Source organism: Euphorbia lathyris, chromosome 8 (assembly GCF_963576675.1).
Source record: "Euphorbia lathyris chromosome 8, ddEupLath1.1, whole genome shotgun sequence".
In the NCBI taxonomy this organism is placed as follows: Eukaryota; Viridiplantae; Streptophyta; class Magnoliopsida; order Malpighiales; family Euphorbiaceae; genus Euphorbia; species Euphorbia lathyris.
Genome location: NC_088917.1, coordinates 5,605,468 through 5,620,557, shown reverse-complemented (window position 1 = coordinate 5,620,557; position 15,090 = coordinate 5,605,468). Strand labels below are relative to the sequence as shown.

The 15,090-nt window shown below is 32.0% G+C and overlaps 2 non-coding genes across 2 annotated transcripts; both read right to left on the bottom strand.

Moving 5' to 3' along the window:
• Positions 1 to 346: 346 nt before the first annotated feature.
• TRNAV-AAC (transfer RNA valine (anticodon AAC)) lies at positions 347 to 420 on the bottom strand. Its single transcript has one exon. It is a non-coding gene; the product is annotated as a tRNA-Val (tRNA).
• Positions 421 to 9,074: 8,654 nt separating this feature from the next.
• Positions 9,075 to 9,148, bottom strand: TRNAV-AAC (transfer RNA valine (anticodon AAC)). The gene has a single exon. It is a non-coding gene; the product is annotated as a tRNA-Val (tRNA).
• Between the last annotated feature and the right edge of the window lie 5,942 nt (positions 9,149 to 15,090).

Genomic DNA, 15,090 nt, shown 5'->3' with positions numbered 1-15,090 from the left:
TGGTGTCGTTTTTTCCATATATTATTATTTCAATTGCTAGTTTTGTGAATTCATTTCCATGGGTTAGCATATCAACCCCTAACTCAATCTAAAATCTGCATGTCAGTTTCGTGTCATCCAAAAATGATGCATTACTTACTAAGTTAAATCTATATATTAAAATTGCATCTTGATTTCATATCGTATGTACTTTTGCCACATTTAGTAAAAATAAATTATTTTCGATGTGGTTATCACATGATCATTCCAATAATTTTATTTGTCAGAAAAAAATTCAATAAAAAACACTGTGATTCAACTACAATAAAACCAGGCCCATATTTAGTGAGTAAAATTGAAAAAGTTTTGGCTTTGCCCAGGCTCGAAATGGGGACCTTTAATGTGTTAGACTAACGTGATAACCAACTACACCACAAAACCTTACTATGAAAGTTACTTTATTGAAATAAAATTAAATAACATTCAGCTACGGAGAACCATGTTCACAATTCAATTTTATCTCCATTCTTTACTTTATACCAATGTTTTAAAAACCAGACCTAACATTGAATCAGATTGATAAAGAATTCAGAGATCAATAAATTTATAAATTAATAAATATACTTAACCAAAGTATTATGAGAGTTTATATAAAAGACCGTCCACAATACAGAATCGACAAACCCGAGTAGTCACGACACTCGAACTACTCTATCATCAAGCACACACCCAAAATTAAAGGGAAATGTATGAATATTAAAGTCATTTACTTGAACACATCATGAAGTTTTAGGAAACAAAATGTATGAAAATTAGAAAAGAAGTTAATATTTTATTGGTTTAAAGCACTATTTGGCCCATGATCTATCCAAAAATTATGTCATTTGATCCATGATCTATTATTTGATCATATTTGGCCCATGATCTATTCCAAATTGGTGAACTTTCACCCAATTTCGATTCAAACTTAACCGAATCATTATCTCATTGATAAGTAACGATATTTTCACACTTGAACTTAATAGATTTTAGTTTAGGATTTGTTTTTTGTTTTCTTTTTTTGTTTTTTTAATCTAATTAATTATTTCCACATAGTATGAAACAAAAAACTTTTAAAAATATCATATTTCAAGTTTAAGTGTCAAAATATCGTTACTTATCAATGAGATAAAGATTCCGTTAAGTATTCATACAAATTGGGTGAAATTTCACCAAATGGGATAGGTGAATGGCCAAATGTGACCAAATAATAGATCAGGGCCAAATGACACAATTTTGAATAGGTCACGAACCAAATAATGTTTTAAGCCTATTTTATTTGCGTCTTTGGAAAACAAATAAAGAACCTCCAAGCATCAGCTATTCACCCAAATCAATCAACACGTAAACTAAAAAAAATCAAAGATAAATACTTCAAGTATGATCCTCTGAGCCAGTAGTGAATACAGGATTGCTCGGTTGGGATTTTACATGTGCGTTTGGGATTTTTTTTGCTAACTTGCTTAATTTTTTTTTGTATATATACGTGTTATAATTTGAATGGTCAACAACCAATTTTAAGTATTAATATACAATTTCTCAAAATTAAACTAGATTTCATTTAATAGTCCTAACATGTACAAAATTAGATTTAGAGAGGGCTGAACATGTAAAAAAATTAAAACAATTGATTTCAGATGTCCTACCAGGCAAAATTTTTTTAATAATTTGGATTTAGTAAGGCCTAAAAGGCAAAAAAAACTTAGAAATTTGTATTTATGGAGACCTAAGAGGCCAAAAAAATTTTAGAAATTTTGATTTAGAAATGTCTAACAATCCAAAAAAAATTAGAAATTTGGATTTATAGAGGTTTAAAAGGCAAAAAAAAAAAAGAAATTTGAATCTAGAGAGGCCTAACAGGGCTAAAAATATTAGAAATTTAGATCTAGGGAGTAATAGGTCCAAAATATTAAAATTTTGAATTTTGAAAAATAAAATTTAAATAAATAAACGATTTCTAAAATAAATTGAGGTTTGGAGAAATTGAACCTAGGGGTGAGCACGGTTCGGTCCAAAAACCAAACCAAACCAAATTGGACCGAATCAAATTACCTCTATTTTTTAAAACCAAACCAAACCAAATTATAATTTGGTTTGGTCTAGACCGAACCGAATTATTTCGGTCCGGTCCGGTTTGGTTCATGTTTGGACCAAACAAAGCACTAGCGACCTACAACTATTTGTGCCTTGAATAATCAAACAATTATATAAAGACAATAATCATATAATTAGTTTTTCTTTTGTATATATATAATTAGTTCAGAGAAAAAACATATTTAATTGTTTTTTCTTTTCTATATATAATTAGTTAATTAATTTAAAACCTTAAAACTAAAAGTACTACATATTGTATTTTGGTTTGGTTTTGTTCGGTTTTGGACCGGACCAAACCAAACTAGCTTAAAAATTAGGACCAAACCAAACCAAATTATAATTCGATCCGGTTTGGTCCGGTTTTTTCGGACCGGTGTTTTTGGTCTTTGGGTTTTCGGTTCGGTTCTGCTCACTCCTAATTGAACCTAGGACCTTTTAAAAAAAACAAGTGTTTTTAACAATCTCATCAACCTTTAAACAATGAAATATTACTACATAGAGTCTATATAGACTAATATTAGGGGGGGCGAAACTTTTCATTACCATGGTGGTTCCGATGGCCGGAGGGGCCCGCCCCCGGGCCCACCCTTGTCTCTGCCCCTGCGAAAGGTCATGGGTTCAAACCGCATCAAGCTCATTTTTTGTTTTATTATATGAAGTTATTTTTATTATATCTCTTTTTTTTTAGAATTTATTATCTCTTTTCTATAAAACAAATCAATTTTCTATTAAAAAAAATCAATTTCGTACTTTTTGAGATTCGATTATCTTAATTCTAAATTAAATTTTATGAAAATTATAGCTAAAAATAAAAAAAAGTGTGAAAATGTTACAATTTTTAGCTAACATACAAAAACCATAAAGTTTAAGTGTGCTAGAAAGTTAAAAAAATTTGTCCATCCCTAACAGGCTGGACTTCGAAAAATTAATATTCGGACTAAAATTAGCCCCCCCCCCCCCCCGGACGTCGATTCCTGGATCCGCCACTGTCTATGAGAATCATTTACATAAAGTTCTGATACTGAATCAATCCAAGGACGCCAACAACAAGACTCAACATTATTTTGACTTAGTTCACGTAGATTATATCTAAGTATCAGCATCATTCTTTCATATGTTTAACTCTGATCAAACATGCTTCTGACTCTGAACTTAATTCTTACTATTGAACTTTAAAATATCTAACGATTATTTTCTGTCAAAGTAAAATTATTTTTCAGTAGCTCAACCCTTACTGGACCGTGTGTACTTTTGCCACCACTATTATTTTTAGTGATTTTGCATCTAGAAATGCCGGTAGATAATATTTTGCATGAGCAACTTGGTACTTAAAGCGAAATAAAATGTATTTTATATGAAATTTGATGTTTTAATTAGATTTTTTTGTAGGATATGAAAATAGTGACAGAAAACAACAACAACAAAAAAAAACTACATCAAGTAGCAACTACGCTAGACATGGAAGAACCCAGAAAATCAGCTTCAAGGAGACCGGTAAGAACACCACCAGGGGAGGAAATAACATGGCAGCCTAGTTAGATAGATTGGGCTTTCGATGCTAAACAATCAGCACACCTATTACCTTCCCAATAGATATGAGGAACGTGATAAATTCAAACTTACTTCTAAGAAAATGAATATTTGCTATCAAGAATCTGACATGATGATGAACTAAACAACTCGAATTAATCATAGTGACTCCTTCTACACAATCAGACTCCACCGTAATCCTTTATAAATTTCTTTTGATAGATAAACGGGGACTAGAGAGGATGCCCCAGAGTTCAGCTTCAAATGTACTGCCTTGGCCTAGGGCCTTACAAAACTAACCGAAAAACCATTTTCCAAAACCGAAATCGAACCGAAAAATAGGTTAACAGTAATCGATGAACTAGGTTACGGTTTTTTATTTAAAAACCGATGGTTAACCGAAACCGAAAAATAAACCGATTATGCATTGATACACATAAAACTAGTATAAATTATATATAGAAAGTTAATTATCAATATATAAATATACTATATTTAATTTAATAGTTAAAAAGATTAAAATAACTTATAATTTAATGTTTTTGCGGTTTTATTAATTAAATTTGATGTTCAATATTTTTTTTAATATTTAAAAAGTTATATATTTATTTTAGGGAAAAGAACAAATAAAATGTCCGTGGTTTGTACAATTTACATATAGAAGCCCGTAATGTAAAAGTTTGCAAATAGAGATATGTGGTATGTTTTATTTACAAAAAAAAAATATTTCAATTTCACAATTAAGTTCTAATTACAACCGAAAACATTTTTATCTTTAAAAAATCATTCTTACATATCAACAAAACATAACTCCCTAAAGAATAACACTCTAAATCGACACAATAAATCATATGGTGGACATTTTACGTTTTTTACTAATTTGACAGTTTATGAAGTAAATTGATATTTAAGTTCATTTTATACAGTTGCAATTTGATTTTCGGGTTTGTGTTTTGTCAATATATAAATGTAATTTATTTATTTTTTTTAAATAATCTTGATTGTAATCAGAACTTAAGAATATAATTTCAAATACTTTGTTTTGTAAAAAAAAAAGCATACCACATGCCTTTATTTGTAAACTTTTAAACCACAGACCTCTATTTACAAATAGGGTAAACCACGAGCATTTTATTTTTACTTTGTCCTTTATTTTAAAGTGAATAATTATAGATATAAAGTGATATTTGCTACGAAAAGTAGCTAATGGTTAATCGACCGAAATATAGGTTAATCGACCGAAATAATAGGTTAACCGAAATATAGTTAACCGAATTAAATGGACTGGTTAACCGATCATGTGCACCTCTACCATAGCCTATATTGTGATCATAACCACCTTTTACTATTTCAAAAGAGGCGCTTATTAAGTATAATAAAAAAAAGGTGTAATTTTAGCTAATTTTTCTTTTATCTAATTAATTTTTCTATTTGGTGGTGAAGCTCTTAGCCTAGTGGTTGAAAGCTTACCAATGACTTGGGAGGTCATGGGTTCGAATCACATCCGGGTTTGGTGGGGATTTTTCTTTCTTCTTTAATGTAAGCGCATTGTGCGCAAATTTAAAAAAAAAATTAATTTTTCTATTTGATTTTTTAATTGTACTTATTTATTATAACCATGATTTACTATTTCGGCTTTAGGCCTTAAAAATCTCACGTTGGTAGAATATAACTATGACTATTTAATTTTGAGGTTACTTATTATTCCCAAATTATAAACTAGACATTTTAATTCTTAAAATCACATGTATTATCTAAAAAATCCAAATAATCGGAACACAAATTCATCATTTCTATAACATAATGTTTGATTACATCATTAAACATCTCAATCAAATTAAACAATCAATCGCTGCAAAATCATCCTATAAGCAACATATATATCAATAGACTTATCATGCAACATCACCATCGACTTGTATATGAAGTCATTATCGACATCAATGAGATACTTCCTATCAGCTGGGAAGAAGAAATTGACCTTAGAGATGCACCAAGGAGGAATATCAAACATTATAGCTACTTTTTTCTTTAAGTCATTAAGCTTTAGATCACCACGTTTGTCGATTAAGATAGGATGAGTTTTCCCTCCTTCATAGATCATTGTGCCATCACCGGCAGTCTTGAATTTTCCTCCTATATGGCATATTGCTAAAAGATCCATTACCTGCACATGTAGCATCTTGCTAAATAGTAAGTTTCAATTAGCAAGAATTATAGTCACAATGCAAATGTTTTTCTAAACCAGAAACACATTTTATATTTTCAATATTTAGAGAAACGAGAGGAGAACGTGTAGTAAACAAACATGAAATGCAAAAACGCTATTGAAGAGTAGTTTTCGTGCAATATAATCTCACATTATTGCATTTAGAAGATAATAATCTCTCATATTTCAAAATTTCAACATAAAAAAAATGAGCTTAAAGAAATCAACTTTTCTTACTAAACAATAAATTCGTCAACCAAAAATATAAGGAAAAAGCAAAAATAATGCCTGAAAATAAAAAACGGCCAATAATTTCACAAAATCTCATCACAATCCAGAAACTATTCTACATGAGTTTCATTAATGGCACAAACAAAATTCCTAAAAAAACTCTTAAATTCAAGCAAAAAGGCTAGATGAATCGAAGTAAGAGAACACAGAAGGAAATGAGGTACCTTTGTTCTTAATTAGTGAAAAATAACACAGTGTAAGGAATTCCCAGATACCAATTGGAGTTTCAGATCGAAATAGCAATAAGAAGAGATTAATCTATCTATGTATATATAACTAAGATTTTTCACTATTTTCCACTATTTCCTCCGTAATAAAAGTCTCATTAATTGAATTCAACATTATTAATTATATAAAACATTTTGGTGGTTACACTAGTTTAAGTTGTCATTAACGTGAATTAATTCAATAAGATTAAGTGATTGTTTTCTTTCCAAGAGGCTAGCAACTCATCTTAGTATGCATCAGCAATCGATATACTAAAACTAATATTAAATATTGTAACTATTTTAGTAAATCTTAAAATTAAAGTATTGAATTTGATTTTAAGTTCTTATTATTAAGGGTAATTAATTTATTAGTCCCTATATTTTGACAAAACACACTGTTTAGTCCCTGTATTTTCAAAAACACATGGTAAGGTCCCTAACTTTTTTCTCAGTGAACTGTTTAGTCCTTCCGTCTATTTGTTAGATTTTTTACCGTTTATGACTTCATAAATGACTAAATTACCCTTTACTATTTACCTTCAAACTTTAGAAGGGGAAATTCAATTTAAAAGAAGAAGCTATTTGTATGGAGAACAAGAAAAAGAAAATACACAATGCTTACGAATTTGAACGATTAAGAAGAAAATCAAGAAGAAGAACACTCAAAGTTGATTTCAGATGCATTAAAGTTTAAAGCAAATGAAAAGAAGAACGCAAATCCAAATTGACTAACAAAATCTTCATGAGAGTCTAATGGCAGGGACTAAACAGTTCACTGATAAAAAAGTTAGGGACTAAACAGTTCATCAAGAAAAAGGTTAGGGACTTTATCATGTGTTTTTTAAAATACAGGGACTAAACAGTGTGTTTTGTCAAAATATGGGGACTAATAAATTAATTACCCTATTATTAATATTGTAACTTAAAGTTTTAATTTAAGTATTTTAATTTACCATAATAAGTGAGTTTTAACCTAATTAGATATTTTAAACGGTTTTTTTAGAAGAAATATTTTAAATGGTTAGTTATCAAACACATTTAAATATTAATCAATGTTGAAAATATTTATTTCTAACTGTTCTGTTAGTTTCATTAATAGGATTTTTAGTAACAAAGCACATGTTCTTGCACGAGCCGTTGCTAATGTTGCCCATCGAGGAGAATGGCTTATCACCCCCCTCCATTTCTACGTTCTATGACTGAGATTATTACTTAATATAAATCCTACTTTCTTTTACAAAAAAATTGCTCTTTTAAGTTATCAAACAATGCCTTAATTTGTCATATATAATAGTCAATGTCAATTTTTCATGTGCAAAATGAGCAAGTTGATATAGTGAAGAGTTTCTCATTCTACAAACAAAATTATTTGTAGAATAATGTCTTATGAATATTATTGATTTTCATTTGTTACGCTTTGCTGTTGGAAAAAGCTATTGTTGATGTCAAGCCTCGCTCGGTGAACCTGAGGGGATGATACCATTGACGATAACGATATGATTGGAGCCGAAAGCAACCAATCTGGGAATCAAACTACTCGGTGGGATCGGAGCTCGGAGTTGGAAGAGTCGCCACCCACGAATGGGAAATGAACACCAGATTCCTTGCGAAGACCGATTGGGTTTGGAAAATTGGATACGAGTCGAGAAGGCTAGCTCCTTTCCGGAGAAAGGCTACTAGGCACCTCAAAATCGCGTGGTTTGAACCACCAGCCTCCTACTTAACACTACTAAGCGCTAACGGTCTAATCACATATTTCTTCAAGTTCCAAATTCGTTTGAAAACCTTTTCTTTCTCGTTTTAAAAACCATCTTAAGCATTTGATTTAAAGCCATTTAAGTTAGAAGAATCACTCATTTTTAGTTAAATGAATCGGTATATGTACGAAAAGAGGCAAGGAGAAAATGTAAATCGGAAAGATAAATTACAATATTTGAGAATATATGTATCTATGCTAAGCTATATACACCGATGTCTAAAACTAATTTCTCTCCCAAAAACCCCATTTATTTACATGTTCGCACCTAAATCGCCATTGGAACGATTAAGGCGTATTAAAAATGTGAAGTTAGAAATCATTTAAATTTAATCGTGAAAAAGCGTGATTAAGCATGCAAGTTAAATTATTTGTAACAAAATCATTTGTAGAGAGAATGACATAGGGTAAATATATAATATTAAATAAATACATGAATAATATATAAGTATAGGGTAAATTACACCCATGGTCACCGATCTTTACCCATTTAATATTATAACCACTAAACTTCAATTTTTAACAGTATGGCCACTGAACTTTACACTTTTTAACACCGGTGGCCACTCAACGCCTCAAAACGACCACTGACGGTCTGAAAATAAAAATTTCGAAGATTTAATAATATTTTAAGGAACTTTAATTCTTGAAAAATTTCGTTTTAATGCCATTTAGGTGTTGTTTGGTTAGGAGAGAGAAAGTGAATTTTTAGAGAGAGAAAGCTCCAAAAAATGTGATTTTGGAAAATAAAAAAATGTGGTTTCATGGTAAATGTCGTTCTCAACAACTTTAATTCTTAAATATTTTCAATTGAGGTCGTTAACGGTCATTTTGAGTACTTAGTTAACGATCATATTGTTAAGAATTGAAGTTCAATGATTGGGTAAAGTTCAGTGGTCATGGATGTAATTTACCCTATAAGTATATGAATAGGGAAATAGAAGTAAGTAGGCATAATGTAAAATATTAGCTTCACCCAGGTTCGAACTGGGGACCTTTAGTGTGTTAGACTAACGTGATAACCAACTATACCACGAAACCTCAATATATAATTTACTTTATTAAAATATCTTATGTAGAAATACCCAAATGTTTACAACTAAGAGCAATATTATCCCTAACGTCTAAAATTGTGCAATTTTATCTCTAATATCGACAAACAATATCAATTTTACCCCTAACGTCATCAAATTGGATCAATTTCATACATAGTTATAAAACACAAATGTTTTTTTTGTTCTGCACCAATTGCATATCAGTTGGTTTTAAAAAAAATCATATTTTTTGTAATTTAATGATAGAATTGGATATATTTTTAAATTCAACGAAATATTTTTATCCAACCCATACAAAATATAATATATATTTTTTATTTTTTTCACGTTTTATCATATGTTTGTAAGGATTTAAATGAGATTTCCGGTATCCCTCTTACCAAGGCATTTGGAAACTATTTGGGGATTCCCCTCCATAGTGATAGAGTCTCGAAAGCTTCTATTAAAGAGATCTTTGATAAAACTAATAAGAATTGTGCTAATTGGAAAGCTAAAACCCTTTCTCTGGCGGGCCGGCTTACCTTGATCCAATCGGTGAACTGTGCTGCTCCCAATCACTTAATGCAAGCTTGTAAATTACCGTAACCTGTTCTTAATGGCCTTGATAAAATTAATCGTCGGTTCCTGTGGGGAAACTGGGAAGAGGAAAATAAAGTCCATCTGGTTCCTTCGAAGGAAGTCTGCCAGCCTAAGGATAGGGGAGGTTTAGGAACCAGACAAGCCAGAGACAATAATAAAGTCCTGTTAATGAAGCTCCTTTGGAGAATGTGGCAATCCCCATCGGCTCTTTGGTTCGGTTATTGTGTGGGAAATATAGAAAGCACAAAGTTTTTGGGGCCTTAAGGAGAGAGCTCTTAATTGTTCCTTCTTATGGAAATGAGTTAATGCAGTGTTCTCTGAATTCTGCTCTGGGATTGGTTGATCGGTGGGCAATGGTAAATCTATTAGTTTTTGGAATGACACATGGCTGGGGATGAAGCCTTTACTAGAGGAGTGTACTTCGACGCTACCTCTGGAGATTCGTAATTAGAGTATTGCTGATGTGGTGGACTCGGAGGGAGATTGGATTTGGTCGAAATTTGAGACCTACCTTAATCTGGAAACGCTCCTGAAGATTAAGGGAGTCAAAGTGAGCAGTAAGGAGGAAGATGAGGATATTCACTGTTCGTCCCTTACAAATAGCGGGACCTATTCTTGTAAGTCTGCGTTTGAGGCGTTCTACATTAATTTAGACTCTCCTCCTTCTATCAATTGGAAGAATATCTGGGCCTTAAAAGTTCCCTCTCGCATTAGGAGTTTCCTATGGCCTGGGGCTAAGAATAGGTTACTTACTAACGTAGATAAGAAAATGTGTCATTTAGTGGAGGCTGATACTTGTAGTAGGTGTAGAGTCCAGTCTGAAACTACCTGTCATGCTCTTAGGGATTGTGTTAAGAGCAAGAATGTGTGGAAGGAAATTCTGCCAGATCATATGCTTCATAATTTCTTGGCCTATCCTAGCCATGAGTGGTTTATTGATGGTGTTAAGGGTGTATTATTGCCTGAGCTTGAGCATGGGGCTATTCTCTTTGCCGTTGTTTGTCACCAGCTTTGGTAGTGGATGAATGCTGATATCTTTGGGAAGGGGCGGTTATCTCTCCTAATTTACTTGCTTTTTTCTCCAAAAAAATTAATACTTTTATTAAGAGTTTTAAAGATGAGGGGTTATCTAATATTAACCAGAGAAATGAGGTCCATTTAGTAGGTTGGAAGAGATCTGGTGAAGGGACTGTGAAGTTGAACACTGATGGGTCCTGTCTGTTGGATGGGAGGATTGCAGCTGGTGGGGTCTTGAGAGACACTGGTGGTGCTTGGGTGTTTGGCTTTGCTCAGAACCTAGGTGTTGGTTCCTCCTTTTCCGCTGAGCTCTGGGGAATCTTCTCTGGGCTTAGACTCGCCAAAAGTCTGGGTGTTAAGAGTCTGCTCGTGGAATCTGACAACCTTGAAGCAGTCAAGCTTATCTCTGATAATAAAGCTCCTTGTTTGAGCAGCCAAAATTTAGTAAAAGGGATCAAAAGATTATGTCCTTCCTTCGACACCATCAACTTCGGCCATGTCTTCAGGGAACAGAATGTTGAAACACCTTTCCACATGATTTTGATTTGACAAAATTATTTATGTAAATGATAAAAATATTCTAACACATTAAATTTAAATGTTTGATTTATTCACACTAATGTGTTTGTTCAATGTTGAGTTTATTGATGTATAAGACATTAAGATAAAAAGCCTAAAGGCCCATAAGTGGAAGTCAAACCCAAGTCAACAGATCAACACCACATGGCCCAAGAAGACAAAACGCAGTCGTTTTAAGCAAAGCACAAGCTCAGCGTGAAGAAGGATCGAGAAGCCTTCTATCAATTGCTTCAAGATGAAGCTGTTGAGTTGAACGACAAGAAGTACAAGTCAGCGGCAGAACAGAATCAACTTGGAGACAAAGTATTTCTACTTTGGGTAAAGCTCAGAAGGCGCAGGAAGCTGTCTGGAAGACTTTACTATAAATGTCGAAACATTCTGTTCATCTGACGAAAAGCTGTTGAGCACTGCCGTAGACAGAAGATGCAAGAATCTCATTGGCCAACGACACTGAGCACGTCCTGAGTGACAAAGACAGGAAGCCGTTAGCCTCCAACGGTTATTTCGAAATTCGAAATTACCGGTGCTTGAAGTGTCACTATAAATAGGCCTCTCATTTGCTTCATTCGATGCAAATCTTCAATTAGTCGAAACGCTGACCAAGTTCATACTTGAAGTTCTGTGAGAAAAGCAAAGCAAATCTTACACCAATTCCAATCATTGTGTAAAAGTCTAGAGTGATTTTATTCATCTAAAGTGTCTTAGCAATTATTGTTTAGGACAAACACTTTATCATTTCTAGAAGAATAGAAAGGAGAAGCTGAGTACTCGGTTATAGTACTCAGCGGTAGTTATAGGAGTGAGTAGAGGTATAGAGGGAGGTACTCTTGTATACTCAGCTTCTATTGTAAAAGGTTTCGTCCTCTACCTTTAAAGAGCTCAGTAGAGAATTCAAAAAGCTCGGAACGCGTTCCGGGGACTGGACGTAGGCGGAGAGGCCGAACCAGGATATGTCACACCCGACCCTAGACGACCCCAGTCGGCATCGGACGTGAGATAAAAAGATCACAATCAACACTTAAGAGTCTCCATAATTATCCAAATACCATAAGTTTCACATTTTCAAGATTTCCTCTTAGATATATTCTGAAATAATAACTCATATTCCTATTACATTAGTCCTTCAAGAAACTCCAACATATTTTCCAACTCCATTATATTACAATTGAAATACTAAATTTCTAATGATAATTCTAACCATAAGCCGCAACTTTCAATCCTCGCCTATCGACCGATAACCTTCTATATATCTTGTATTTTCTCACCTAAAAACATTAAAACATTTAAAACGGTGAGACAAAAATCTCAGTAAGCAATTATCAACTACATAAAGTACTTATACTCAAAATAACTATATATATAGTTTAATTTTCAAAATGCATCATATGAAATTCATGTTCTTAAAAATGAATACTTTATGGATTAAACCATAGTAAAATACTTAAAATAGTACCTTTAACCAAATATGCAATTTAAAATATCAAGTTTGCTATCATTTCTCAAAATACCACACTTAGTCAAAACATAAATCAATGTATTAAAACGCTTAATATAAAACTCGTGTTCAGCACGTATTTCGATAAATACTCCATAAATCTTATTTCGATAAATACCTCATAAACTGTATTTCGATAAATACTTTACAAACTGTATCTTAATAAAAAAATACTTCATAAACTGTATATCAATAAATGATTCACCAACTGTATCCCAATAAATATTTCGCAAACCATATATCAATAAATACTTCGCAAATCGTATTTCGATAAATACTTTGCACATTGTATCCATCCGAGAGATAATCCCCGTATGTATCAACCCCCACAATATAATAGAATCGAGATATCTCATAATTTTGCCTAACCCGCATGGTCTTACTCAACACTTCTTTGCCATACCCGATAGGTCTTTCAACTGTGTACACAGGCCGTATTTCTCACTAAATACGGACTTTAATTAAATCCACCTATCCGGATTACTCTTGATGGAAAAATTTTATAACTCAAATCACTTTTCACAATCAAATTTCATAATTATTTCATAATCTTATATCATAAAATTATAATATATTCAAATCTCTTTTCACAACCATAAACTATTTGGCTTCCGCAAAAGAGCCACAATTATTCAAATATTCTCTAAAAATTGCTCAAAATACAAAATCATTTACAATCAAATACTCTTTTAATATAATTAAAATCAGAAATATATAAATCAACATCATAAAATTTTCAAGTACTTTCCTTCAATTTCACTCTCCAAAATATTAAGTCATAAATCATTATTAGCTAAAATCACCAATAAATAATTTAAAAGTATACTTATCAAGACTAACTTCAATTTCTTAAAAATATAAACACATAAATCATCATATATAAATACTTTATTTCAATAAATCACAAATTCATCAAAATTACTACTTTAACAATTTTTAATTAAAACTAAAATAAACTTTAAGAGATAAACTTATAGAAAACCACTCATTTACTCTTCAAAATATCAAATCTTACACAAATATTAATCAAATATACAAAGTTCATCAAAACAAAACCCAAATCATGTATAAATTAATATATATTATAGGTTAAAATTAACATGCAAATACATATATAATTCCTTTGAACTTAACTTTAAGCTCATGTTAAAAATTAATCCATATAAACTCCAATTAATCAAATGCATGTCAAAAATCACCACAAACAATAAATTTTCTGAAAAATATAGAGTTATATATACATATATATACATAAAAACTCAAAATGGTAGTTGATAATTACTTACTTTAGCACTAATTGTGAAAATTAGCACATTAAACCTCAATTCTTCCCCTCAAATCTGCTTAGGACGAATCACATCTAGAGAGCTCCAAATCAAAATCACACCGACCACAACATGTATTAGGATGTCTAGAAGCTACTGTAAAAAAATCAGCTCGATCCAACGGTTCAATCTCTAGATATCAAGAAATCATTGTTGTTGGGTATGTTTAAGAATTTGAAGGAACAAAGGAAAAGATGGAGAAGGAAATAAAATATGAAATGAGTTTTTGATTTTCTACATCTTTGATATACGAAATGTAGGTATTGAAGATTGGGATTTATGTTCCCAATAGTGGATAATATCCATTTTAGTCACTCTAAACTCTAGTCTCCTTTAAAACTTACCCTAAACTTTTAATTTCTTCGAAAATCATGAAATTGGCCTATAAACTATATCCATAATACCCAATTAACTCTTCAATCAATAAATAAATATAGTGTAACATAATATTAGGGTATAATAATTAAAATTAGGGACACAGATGTGACAGGATATGTCTGCTGAGTAACATATTTCTAACCCTTAAACTCCTTTATATATTGCTTGCTATAAAACTGACTAAGTAACGAACTCACGCTGAGTTGAGTGCACTAAGAAGCTGAGTTCAGGAATAGACTCAAAGTGCTATTTCATGACTCAAGGAAAGAAACAGACTTAGTCACCAGTTAACTAAGCTTGTGTCTTAAAACTACTTAGCGCCGCTGTGTAAACATTTTCTTAAGAAAAGAAGTCAGCCTTAACAGACAAAATTTTAAATAGTTCATATCCCCCCCCCTTGGAACTAACCTTGTCACGTTATACGGGACCAACAAGTGGTATCAGAGCTTAAAAGCTCACTGAGCAAGATATAACTATCTTGAGCTGATCCCCATGATGGCTGAGAACAGCACTCGTTTCCTCCCAGGAAATCAGACAACTCAGATTCTTCCTGAG